Source organism: Sciurus vulgaris (genome assembly GCF_902686455.1).
Source record: "Sciurus vulgaris genome assembly, chromosome: 3".
In the NCBI taxonomy this organism is placed as follows: Eukaryota; Metazoa; Chordata; class Mammalia; order Rodentia; family Sciuridae; genus Sciurus; species Sciurus vulgaris.
The window spans coordinates 146184653-146196652 of NC_136463.1; positions in this window are offsets into that span (position 1 = coordinate 146184653).

Sequence of the window (12000 nt, forward strand, 5' to 3'; positions counted from 1 at the left end):
TTTTGAGCAGAAGATTTATGTTAAATAACAAGTATGCTGGGGATTATACATGTAATATATACATTATGTTGCTTCTACATTTTAAAATAATTAAACATAAAAATCATTATCCTTTCAATATATTCATTCATAATTTTATATATAGCTTCACACAAAATGAATAGTTCCATTGAGTTTTTGAACATGCTGATGGATGCAAAAACCACATTTCTGGAGAAAGAAAAATATCTAATTTCAATGATCTTCACAGTTAATTAAGTTATCTTTACTTATTCATAATTCATAACCCCCCCATCATCTCTAGTTACAGAAATTACTCTAAAAAGGAGTTTGTAATTTAAACAGGGACTTAAGTTAATAGAGATGAAAGACAAAAGTATGAACATATCCTGTAAAACTTCCCAGAACTAGAGAGGTCAGTTTGAATCCAGAGAGTCTATAAATTATATAAAAGAAAGTTATCTAGAAAAATGAATCTGGTTCATGATAACCAAAAAAACAATGATAAGAAGGAAGGTGGCCCAGGAAAACAAAACAAAAGAAAACTATATATGCATGAGTATTTGGGACCCAGAAGTAATAGTGTAGCAGCAAGAAAATGTGTCTGAGTGAAAAATACAGCAATTAGAATATTTCCAAACCATAATTTTCTAAAACTAAAGTCTAGATTAATCAAATCAAGTGGTTAAGTATTTTTTTCTTTCTTATTTTTTTTTCTTTCTGTTTTTATTTTGAGATAGGGTCTAGCTTACTTGCTGAGGTTGACCGCAAACTTGCCATCCTCCTGCTTCAGTCCCCCCATGTGGTGCACACACCACCAGCCAGGCAAATATCTTGTGTTTCAAGTCATAAGTTCAGTTTCCTTTGTTTGCTTGGTTACCTTCAAAAGTGAGCCTTTCCCTGCTGATTTTGAGTCGTTGGTTTACCAGTCCTCTCCACTGTAGGTCCAGCTGGATCTCTTCATCTGAGTTCCATGATGTGCCCAAACCCTCCTCCCTACACTCAATTACCCTATCAAGAGAACATCTGTGAGTCACATCCTCCTCTTGCCCAATTAACCATGTACCCTAACTTACACTACTATCTCATTTGCATTAACTCTAATAACATAGTTATATTAACATACACTAAACAACCCTGGGAATACAGTGGTATAAACCAATGCTAACAACACAAATATTGTGGACATTGTTGACAATTTGAGCATTGGTGGAATTTAAGAGTACTTTTAAAGTCTTTTACTAGGTTGCAATCCTATCATCAAACATTCATCAATGAGATCTCTTGTTATGTTTAGTACTGTCTACTCTGACAATTACAATAATAGTTGTTTATTGGTTCTATGTATTTCAGCAGAACCCTCCACTGAATGTTTTAGTGGCTATTCCTTAAAACATTTCCTTAAGATTTCTTTCTTAGGTTTATTCCAATTTTATTTTTATTGAGATTCATGAACTCTATAAACCCACAGTGAATGTCAATGCTCAATAATATTCACTCTGTGAATCAGAGTTTATAATATGCGTTAGATCATGTTTTTCTGTTAGACATGTTAATGGGAATATGAAACAAAAGTCAGACTCTGAATGGTGAATAAATAATAGAGTGTATATTGATGTTAATATACTAATAAAGATATTTTCAATTTGGTGAGTTTGTTGATTTTTACTTGCTAATATGGTATGACAATTTTGCTCAATGTGAATAAGTCCCTTTATTCCAAGAAAAGAGAAACGGCATGAGACTATGTTCACCATGTTTCAGCAGTACATTCAGGAAAAATGAAAGGTGCAATTTACTTTCAAAGATAATTTATTTTTGTCTTATAATTGAGGGAATCAAAATGATCTTTCCTTTATGATATCCACTAGGGACAGATAAAATGTTCTTAGTTTATCATAATTATTCTGCAGAAAATTTAGCTTTCCCTTAAGAAATCTGTTAAGAAGAGGCACTTAGCTCAGAGTGACTGAGTCGTATGTCTCAGGAGGCCATCCTAGGGAGTGTGAGAGAAGCAGATGCTTCCCTCCTCACCCACCCCTGAAGTACCATCATTAAAACTCTTACTGTTCACATGCTGGAAATTGCAAGTGTGCTCCATTTCCTTGGATAGGTGTTTCAATTTTAAAAAGTGATATTCCTTCTGGTCCTTACTGTTTGCTGCTTCCTGGGACCACTCTCCTTTATATGGATGTGATTATTTTCCATGAAAATTAAAGAAATATAGCTACGTATATCAATAAAGTGAGGAAACATTGTTTTATAAATATAATGGATAGATTTATAAAATAAAGTATTTTTAAGTGCATATTCTTTCTGTATTGATTAATGTAGTTATTTTCTCTCTTTGGTTACTTGACCATCGCTAGAATTTATTATGAAATACTTCATAATTTTTTTTCTCTTTTGAACTTGAAGCTTGAAAAATCTCACTTAATGCAAAATATTACATATTTGCAAGATATATACATGAGGCTATTTTCACCAATTAACAAAATTCTCCAGCATGCCTATGGTTACTAATACAGAGCAGCATTAGTCACCTTCATATGTTCATTTGATGCACAATGCTTTTGAAGACTTTTTAATAAAATGTGTATATATTCACATAAATTCTTCAAGATCCTGCCTAAGGGCAAAAAAAACCAAAAACTTAATTTATCCCCCTTAAATAGAGGAAGAAAGCAATAACTATAATCAGGCTGTGAACTAATTGGAACTCCCAAATGACACTGAAACACAAAGCTTTACATTTCTATTTTATGAAGAAGTCTTGATTGTCAAATAGGGAGAGAGCCAGAGTAAAATTGCAAATAAAAGAAATTACAAATTTAAATGATAGGCACATAATAATATATTTTAAATGTATATTTTTATATTATTGCTTTTATTTTCCTGAAGTTTGGTTAGTAGTAATTAGGGAAAGGGCAGGAAGGAACACATGACTTAGAACATGCAACTCTCAAGCACTCACTCACATCCACTGACTAGGAATCATGTGTTAAAGGAAATGGCATTGGCAAACAAAATAGAAGTGACTTATAACTGCCCTGTGCAATTCTATTAGTGAAGTTCTGGAAAAAAGATATTCTTTATGATAATACTAATATTTTACTATAAATTCTGTCTAATTATTTCACTGGATGAATTTCTTTAAAAAACAGTGTGGAAATCTAATTTTCATGGATGCACACACTCTTAATATTATCCAGTGTCTCCTGATACTGCTACTTAATTTCTATAGGTGGATGAAATTTTTTTATAGTACTATTCTGATCTTTTGAGCCTCTGGCTTATCTAAGCATACTCCTGACCTAATGTGAATAGGATTTTAGTCGTAATAAGTTCTACTTATTTTGATTATAGATATCAAAATAATGATCTTAAATTGCTTGTATTTATTCACATTAGAAAATTGAGTGTTGTTTTAAAGCATTCGTGCATCCTGTTGTCTTAAAATATTTCACATGGAACTCAGATCTACTTAGACTACATTTATGCACTGTAATTTTCTTATGTTTTCCACTGTCCTTTTTCTTTCAATCTACATAAATTATTCAACAGGGATACCAAATGATTGCGTAACTGGGGACTTAAAACTGATGAACAACAGTGGATGTTTTTACTTTTTTAAATAACGATTCTTCCTAAATTGCAAAAACATTATACTTTCTAAATTTAAAATGATTCTTAATAATTTTGCTAATCATGTTGTTTATTCAGTTTTTTCATCTTTCTCCATCAACTGACATAGATGAAGAATAGAAATAAAAGTAAGAGTCAAAGTTGTGTTTCTGATGTACACCTATAACTTGTGTATTCATTTTCATCCCAGTTTTAAATTTCTGACCTGTTTAAATATTTCTTCTTTAATTTGCTTCCTCATAGTTGCTAGGCTAAGATTAGACAAAAACTTCAAGAACTTGCTTTTGATTTTCTGGGACATTTTTTAAAATTATTGGTTCTTTTAAGATACATATGACAGTAGAATCCATTCAGATATGATTATGCAAGTATGGAATATGTCTTATTCTAGTTAGTATCCCATTCTTATGGCTGTACAAGATGGTGGGATTCATTGTGTAGTTTTCATATATGTTTTTGGGAAAATTATGTCAAATTAATTCCACTCTTTCTTATTCTTATCCCCCTTCCCTTCATTCCATTCCCCATTATCCAATCTACTACACTTTTATTCTTCCCTTCACTGCCCATTATTATTGGTTAGGTTTCATATATCAGAGAAAACATTTGACCATTGGTTTTTTTGGGACTGCTTTATTTCACTTAGCATGATATTTTCCAGATCCATCCATTTGCTAGCAAATGTCATAAAGCCAGTCTTCTTTATGGCTAATATTTCATCATGTATATATACCATATATTCTTTATCCATTCTTCTGTTGAAGAGCTCCTAGGTTGATCTGGGGCTTAGCTACTCTGATTTGAGCTGCTATAAACACTGATGTGGCTGCATCACTGTAGTATGCTGATTTTTAAATCCTTTGGGTGTATACCCAGAAGTGGGATAATGGTGCTTCCATTCCAAGTTTTCTGAGGAATCTTCCTACTGCTTTCCTTATGGTTGCACCAGATTGCAGTCCCACCAGCAATGTATTAGTGCACCTTTCCCCCCATATCCTTACCAATAAATAACAGATAAATCCTCTTTTCAAGAAGAGTGCAGTCTATACATTACATAAATAAAGCGACGAGAAGATCTGTCTTGCCCTAAGATATGCACATTCAAATATTTAGAATTTTAATAAACAAAAGTTGCAATGATATCAGGATAGATAATAGATCTGCTGAAAAGAGAATATGCATGAATACCTTCTGAGTGCAATTAAAAAAAATAAAATTATCATATACTTCAGTTAGTGACTTCTGTCAGTTAGCTCTGACAACTTCAGTTCTGCCCTTTCACTTGATATACTGATATTAACCTTCTTTGAAGAAATAGAAGGTAGTGAGTAACGTGCTGGAAAATTCATGAACATAAAGATGATGCACTTTGTTGAAATTCCTAAGCTTTGTTTAGAGTTAAGATCTTCAGATTCTAGGCCAGGCATTTATAACTTAGTTGAAATAGGAGAACAAATTCATGTGCAAAGAAAAACACCAGTAATATTAAATGTTAAAAAGTTAAATTAAGAAGGTAACAATTGACCTGAAACAATAATTTAAGGTACTTATAAAATGGTTAAGAACAAATGACTTCTGATAATTTGAAATATAAATGCATGACTTCTTCGTTCAGACACTAATTAGGAAATTTAACATAAGATTCTCATTTTGTTATAGTTATTTATTACCAGGTAAGTGGTAGGGAGTTAGTTATTTGGTCATTATTTGTATTCCTCCATATTCTTCAAACCTCAGAATAAAGTCTTTCTGTTTACTATGGACATTCCCTAGTCTCACTTTTGCAAATACTTCTTTTGATAAATATTTTTATTATACTTGAGTTTATATATGATGGTTGGAAACATATCACTTCCTCCCCTAGTTGCACGAACAACTGTCAGTGATGCAGGTACTAGTGCACCATCACCTCCACCACAGCATTGTTCCAGGAACAAGTTCACAGTTCAAGCCAGCTAACCACAGTAACTTTTTCTTTTTACAGAATTGTCATGAATAAGAATGAAGATGTCAAAGGCCAGGGTTCCTGTCTTTGCAGAAACTGATGAGAGAGAATGATGCTGAGAATATTGGGGTTTTAGAAGAAATCAAAAGGGTGATAGCATTAGTGCCATTGATTCTATTTATCTTGAAGGTAAATTCTATCTGCTTTACAAAATTTCAATTTTTACCTTATTTATTTCTGCTTCACTTTCTTCTACTTCAGCTCAGGAATCATGATTGATCACATGCCTCTCTTAACTACCTCTAGTGTGGGGCTGAGGGACAATATATGATGAAGATTTTTTCTTTCTCAACTTAATTTTTCAGTTTGTTTTGATCTTAGGAATGTCTAGATTATCAGAGTTACCTGGAGGCAAAAGCAATAGGAAGAATTTTGCTTAAGGAGTCCCTTTGCTCTAAAAACGTCACTCACTCACTTTTGTAAACTTTCCCAATGACCTAGTCTGGTCATGGCCTTACTTATGAGAAACCTGAGAAACACTAAAACTTGACAATGTGCTATGACTGCATTTCCTGCATTTTACAACAATTCTGTGTTTAATACTATGGGTTGCATACTTCCAGAAGATTTGTTAAATGTGACTTAAATATTAATTAATATAAAATATTCCATCATGGAACTCTTGCTTTTCCTGTTTTCTTTATTATCACCCTCAAAATCATCGTCATGGTTGTTGGACACTTAATTGAAGGAAATCAGAAAATAGAATATCTTGAAATAATTTTAAAACACTAGATGATCTAAATTATGTTTGAGTGACTTAAAACCAAAATTTTAAGTGCTATACCCTAAAAGTATGCTGGGTGGTGAGATATTTTGAATACATGAAACTACAAAGAAAACTATTTTTTCTCTCTGTTCCAGGAGGACCAGAATGATGCAAACTTGGATCACTTGTATGCATTTAAATAAGATTTAAACAGATTCCAGATTCTTAGAGTGAAAAACAGAAAAGCAGGTACATATGCCCCAACTCTTTACTATAGATAGAAAGTCAATCAAGACAATATTTAGCACTGTAGCACAGACATCCTGCATTCTGGCTGAGGTTTTTCTCTTTCAGTGTGCTGTCCTGTTTGAAATAATGGAAACAGATTTGAACTGGCATTGTGTCAGCAAGGAAATATGTATTGTAGTGCATTACATGGGAACCTGGGTCCTAATGACCTTCATGACCAAGTGTGTTTGTGAAATTAATATTCATCTCTGGTTCATCAACAATTAACAAATAGCCTAAGTATAAATTGGTTGTAGTTGTGTTGGAATTATCATTGATGTTTATTTGGTTTTAATTGTGAGTAGTGATTTTCATTTTTCAATTTTCATTTATACAGGTTGGCAATTTGCAGTTGATCATTGTATTATCAAAATGTGGATTTTATTTGGCAAAACTGTGAGCAAGCATTATTATTTTTCAAGATGTCTCTGCATATATTTTATTTTGAACTCTAAATTTCCACCTGAACTAATTTACATAAAGTATACTATTTGTACCACAAGATGTAAGTGCCTTAAAGACAATGGTCAACCCTTTGAGTAAAGAAATCAGAACAGAAATATCTTGAATGGATAATAGTGTTTTTGGGTGGGAGGGGTGGGGGGGAAGGGAAAGAAATATCAGAATGAATCAAACAAAATTACTCTAGGTAAATTTGTGATCACACAAATGGTATGCCTTGACTCCATGTACAAATAGAGAAACAACATGTATCCCATTTGATTACAATAAAAAAAAGAAAATAAGTGTTTCTTAGTAAATGCCAAATAAAGCACCAATTTAGAAAATACTATAAATGAATAAAAAGAAGACCAATAGAGTACAGAAAGGAGAGTGTGGGGGAGAGAAGGGGTGGGAAAGAGGAAGCACTGGGGACTTAAGTGGATCACATTTATGTTCCATACATATGTGATTATGTCAAAATGGACCCCAATATTACGCATGTCTCTACTGCACTAATAAAATACAGAATGATATACACAAATTCAAAAAACCCAACATGTGTTAGAACATCAGTATACTTATCATGGTCTTCCTAGAAAATACCTTATATTTATTTATTGCAAACTTGCTCTCTCAAATAAACTATTAAATTATAATCAGTCATCTCACATTTCTCTGAATCTCATAGTTTGATTTTATGTTGCTGGAACTCAAGTACAGGGCCCTGCATATGCTTGGTAACTTCTCTACTTCTGATCTACACCCACAGGCCATTGTTCAAACTTGCGTATAAGTAAACCAAATAATCAACATAAAACTCACCAATAAAACTTACCATACTATATTTATTCATAAATTTTTATAGATCATTCATTCATTAACATGTCTCATTGTATTAAATTTTAACTTAGGGCATATGCTTAAAACAAATAAATGCCACTCCTAATCAGAAAATTTGTTGATGAGTCCATCTTCAACACTGCCTATAAAAGTATATGATTTGGGCCGGGCCCCTGGGAACTTTGCAGAGGAAGGCAGCCCAGCCCAGGCGGTAGCTGTAAATTGAGGGGAACCTCTAGGAGGGAACTGACCAGAGAGACCTCCCCACCGGGTGAGTCTTCCCTGCCGGGTGAGGTTTCCCCACAAGGACGGTAAAACCAGAGACTCAGGCCCAAACAGGCCTTGCCTCAGCCCACAGCCTAGGTCCCCTTTGGATGACCATTGGTCAACAAGTGGAGGCACCTCTGCCCACTAGCAGGGATTATACCCCACCTGAAGGCCACCACTCCTAGAGAGGCAGCTTCCTTGTGGAGCACCGCATTATCAACTTCCTCCAAGACTTCAGCCTACTGAAGGCTAAGGGGGGATATATATAGAAATCTTCAGGGACATTGTAAGTCAATAGAGGAAATCTGCAATATCTCAGCGGTCCACTGATACCTGAACAATATGAGAAAACAAGGAAAGAAAATGCTGCAAACAAATCTAGATGTTACATCAATAAAACCCAATGACAGCATGGCAGAAGAAATGACAGAAATGGAGTTCAGAATGTACATAATTAAAATGATGAGAGAAGCAAACGATGAGATGAAAGAGCAAATGCAAGCATTGACTGATCGCACCAATCGACAGTTAAAAGAGCAAATACAGGAAGCAAAAGATCATTTCAATAGAGTTAGAGATATTGAAAAAAAACCAAACAGAAATCCTTGACATGAAGGAAACAATAAACCAAATTAAGAACTCCATAGAAAGCATATCCAATAGGATAGAACACCTGGAAGACAGAACCTCAGACATTGAAGACAAAATATTTAACCTTGAAAACAAAGTTGAACAAACAGAGAAGATGGTAAGAAATCATGAACAGAATCTACAAGAACTATGGGATATCATGAAAAGGCCAAATTTAAGAATTATTGGGATTGAGGAAGGCCTAGAGAAACAAGCCAAAGGAATGAACAACCTATTCAATGAAATAATATCAGAAAATTTCCCAAATCTGAAGAATGAAATGGGAAATCAAGTACAAGAGACTTATAGGACTCCAAATACACAAAATTACAACAGACCCACACCAAGGCACATTATAATGAAAATACCTAACATACAAAATAAAGACAGAATTTTAAAGTCTGTGAGAGAAAAGACCCAATTACATTCAGGGGGAAACCAATACGGATATCAGCAGATTTTTCAATCCAGACCCTAAAAGCTAGAAGGGCCTGGAACAACATTTTTCAAGCCCTGAAAGAAAATGGATGCCAACCAAGAATCTTATACCCAGCAAAACTTACCTTCAAATTTGACGATGAAATAAAATCCTTCCATGATAAACAAAAGCTAAAAGAATTTACAAAAAGAAAGCCAGCATTACAGAACATTCTCAGCAAAATATTCCATGAGGAAGAGATGAAAAACAAAGAAGCAAATCAGCAAAGGGAGGAATTATCCTAAAGGAATTGTCAAATAAAGGAGGAAACAAGTTGTGTCAAACAAATAAATAAATAAAATTTAAAAAATGAACCAAATGACCGGGAAACCAAATCATTTCTCTATAATAACCCTGAATGTTAATGGCCTGAATTCATCAATCAAAACATAGACTGGCAGACTGGATTAAAAAGAAAGATCCAACAATATGTTGCCTGCAAGAGACTCACCTCATAGAAAAAGATACCCATAGACTAAAGGTGAAAGGATGGGGAAAAACATACCATGCACATGGACTCAGCAAAAATGCTGGAGTATCCATCCTCATTTCCGATAATGTGGACTTCAAGCCAAAGTTAGTCAGAAGGGATAAAGAAGGTCATTTCATACTGCTTAAGGGAAGCATAAATCAGCAAGATATAACAATCATAAACATCTATGCCCCAAACAGTGGCTCATCCATGTATGTCAAACAAATCCTTCTCAATTTCAGAAACCAAATAGACCATAACACAATAATACTAGGTGATTTTAACACGCCTCTCTCACCACTGGACAGATCTTCCAGACAAAAATTGAACAAAGAAACCATAGATCTCAATAACACAATCAATAATTTAGACTTAACGGACATTTATAGAATATACCATCCAACCAAGAGCGAATACACTTTCTTCTCAGCAGCACATGGATCCTTCTCTAAAATAGACCATATATTATGCCACAAAGCTAATGTTAGCAAATACAAGAAGATAGAGACACTACCATGTATTCTATCAGATCATAATGGATTGAAGTTAGAAATAAATGAAAGAGTAAAACACAGAAACTATTCCAACATCTGGAGATTAAACAATATTCTATTATACGATGAATGGATAACAGAAGATATTAGGAAGGAAATTAAAAAATTCTTACAGGTAAATGAGAACAAAGAAACATCATATCAAAATCTCTGGGACACTATGAAAGCAGTACTTAGAGGGAAATTTATTTCATGGAGCGCATTTAATAAAAGAAGTAAAACTCAACAAATAAACGACCTAATACTACAGCTCAAAGCCCTAGAAAAAGAACAGACCAGCACCAAAAGTAGTAGAAGACAGGAAATAGTTAAACTCACAGCTGAAATCAATGAAATTGAAACAAAAGAAACAATACAAGAAATTGACAAAATAAATAGTTGGTTCTTCGAAAAAATAAACAAAATTGATAAACCTTTAGCCACACTAACAAAGAGAAGACGAGGGAAAACCCAAATCACTAAAATTCGGAATGAACAAGGAAATATCACAACAGACAGGATTGAAATACAAAACATAATTAGAAGCTATTTTGAAAATCTATACTCCAACAAAATAGAAAATTTCGAAGACATCAACAGGTTTCTAGAGACATATGAATTGCCTAAACTGAACGAGGAGGACATAAACAATTTAAATAGACCAATTTCAAGTACTGAAATAGAAGAAGTCATCAAAAGCCTACCAACAAAGAAAAGTCCGGGAACAGATGGGTTCTCAGCCGAGTTCTATAAAACCTTTAAAGAAGACCTCATTACAATACTTCTCAAAGTATTCCATAAAATAGAAGAGGAGGGAACCCTCCCAAACTCATTCTATGAAGCCAATATCACACTGATACCTAAACCAGACAGAGACTCATCACGGAAAGAAAATTTCAGACCAATATCCTTAATGAACGACGCAAAAATTCTCAACAAAATTTTAGCAAATCGCATACAAAAACATATTAAAAAGATAGTGCACCATGATCAAGTGGGTTTCATCCCAGGGATGCAAGGTTGGTTCAACATCAGGAAATCAATAAACGTAATTCACCATATTAATAGACTTAAAGTCAAGAATCACATGATTATTTCAATAGATGCAGAGAAAGCATTTGATAAAATACAGCACCCCTTCATGCTCAAAACACTAGAAAAAATAGGGATAGTGGGCACATTCCTTAACATTGTAAAGGCCATTTATGCTAAGCCCATGGCTAATATTATTCTAAATGGTGAAAAACTGAAAGCATTCCCCCTCAAAACTGGAACAAGGCAGGGATGCCCTCTTTCACCACTTCTATTCAACATCGTTCTTGAGACTCTGGCCAGAGCAATTAGACAAACCAAAGAAATTAAAGGGATACGAATTGGAAAAGAAGAACTCAAACTATCCCTGTTCGCTGATGACATGATTATATATTTAGAGGAACCTGGAAATTCCACCAGAAAACTCTTAGAACTCATAAGTGAATTCAGTAAAGTAGCAGGTTACAAGATCAATGCCCATAAATCCAATGCATTTTTATACATAAGTGATGAATCTTCAGAAAGAGAAATTAGGAAAACTACCCCATTCAAAATAGCCTCGAAAAAAATAAAATACTTGATAATCAATCTCACAAAAGAGGTGAAAGACCTTTACAATGAGAACTATACAACACTAAAGAAAGAAATTAAAGAACA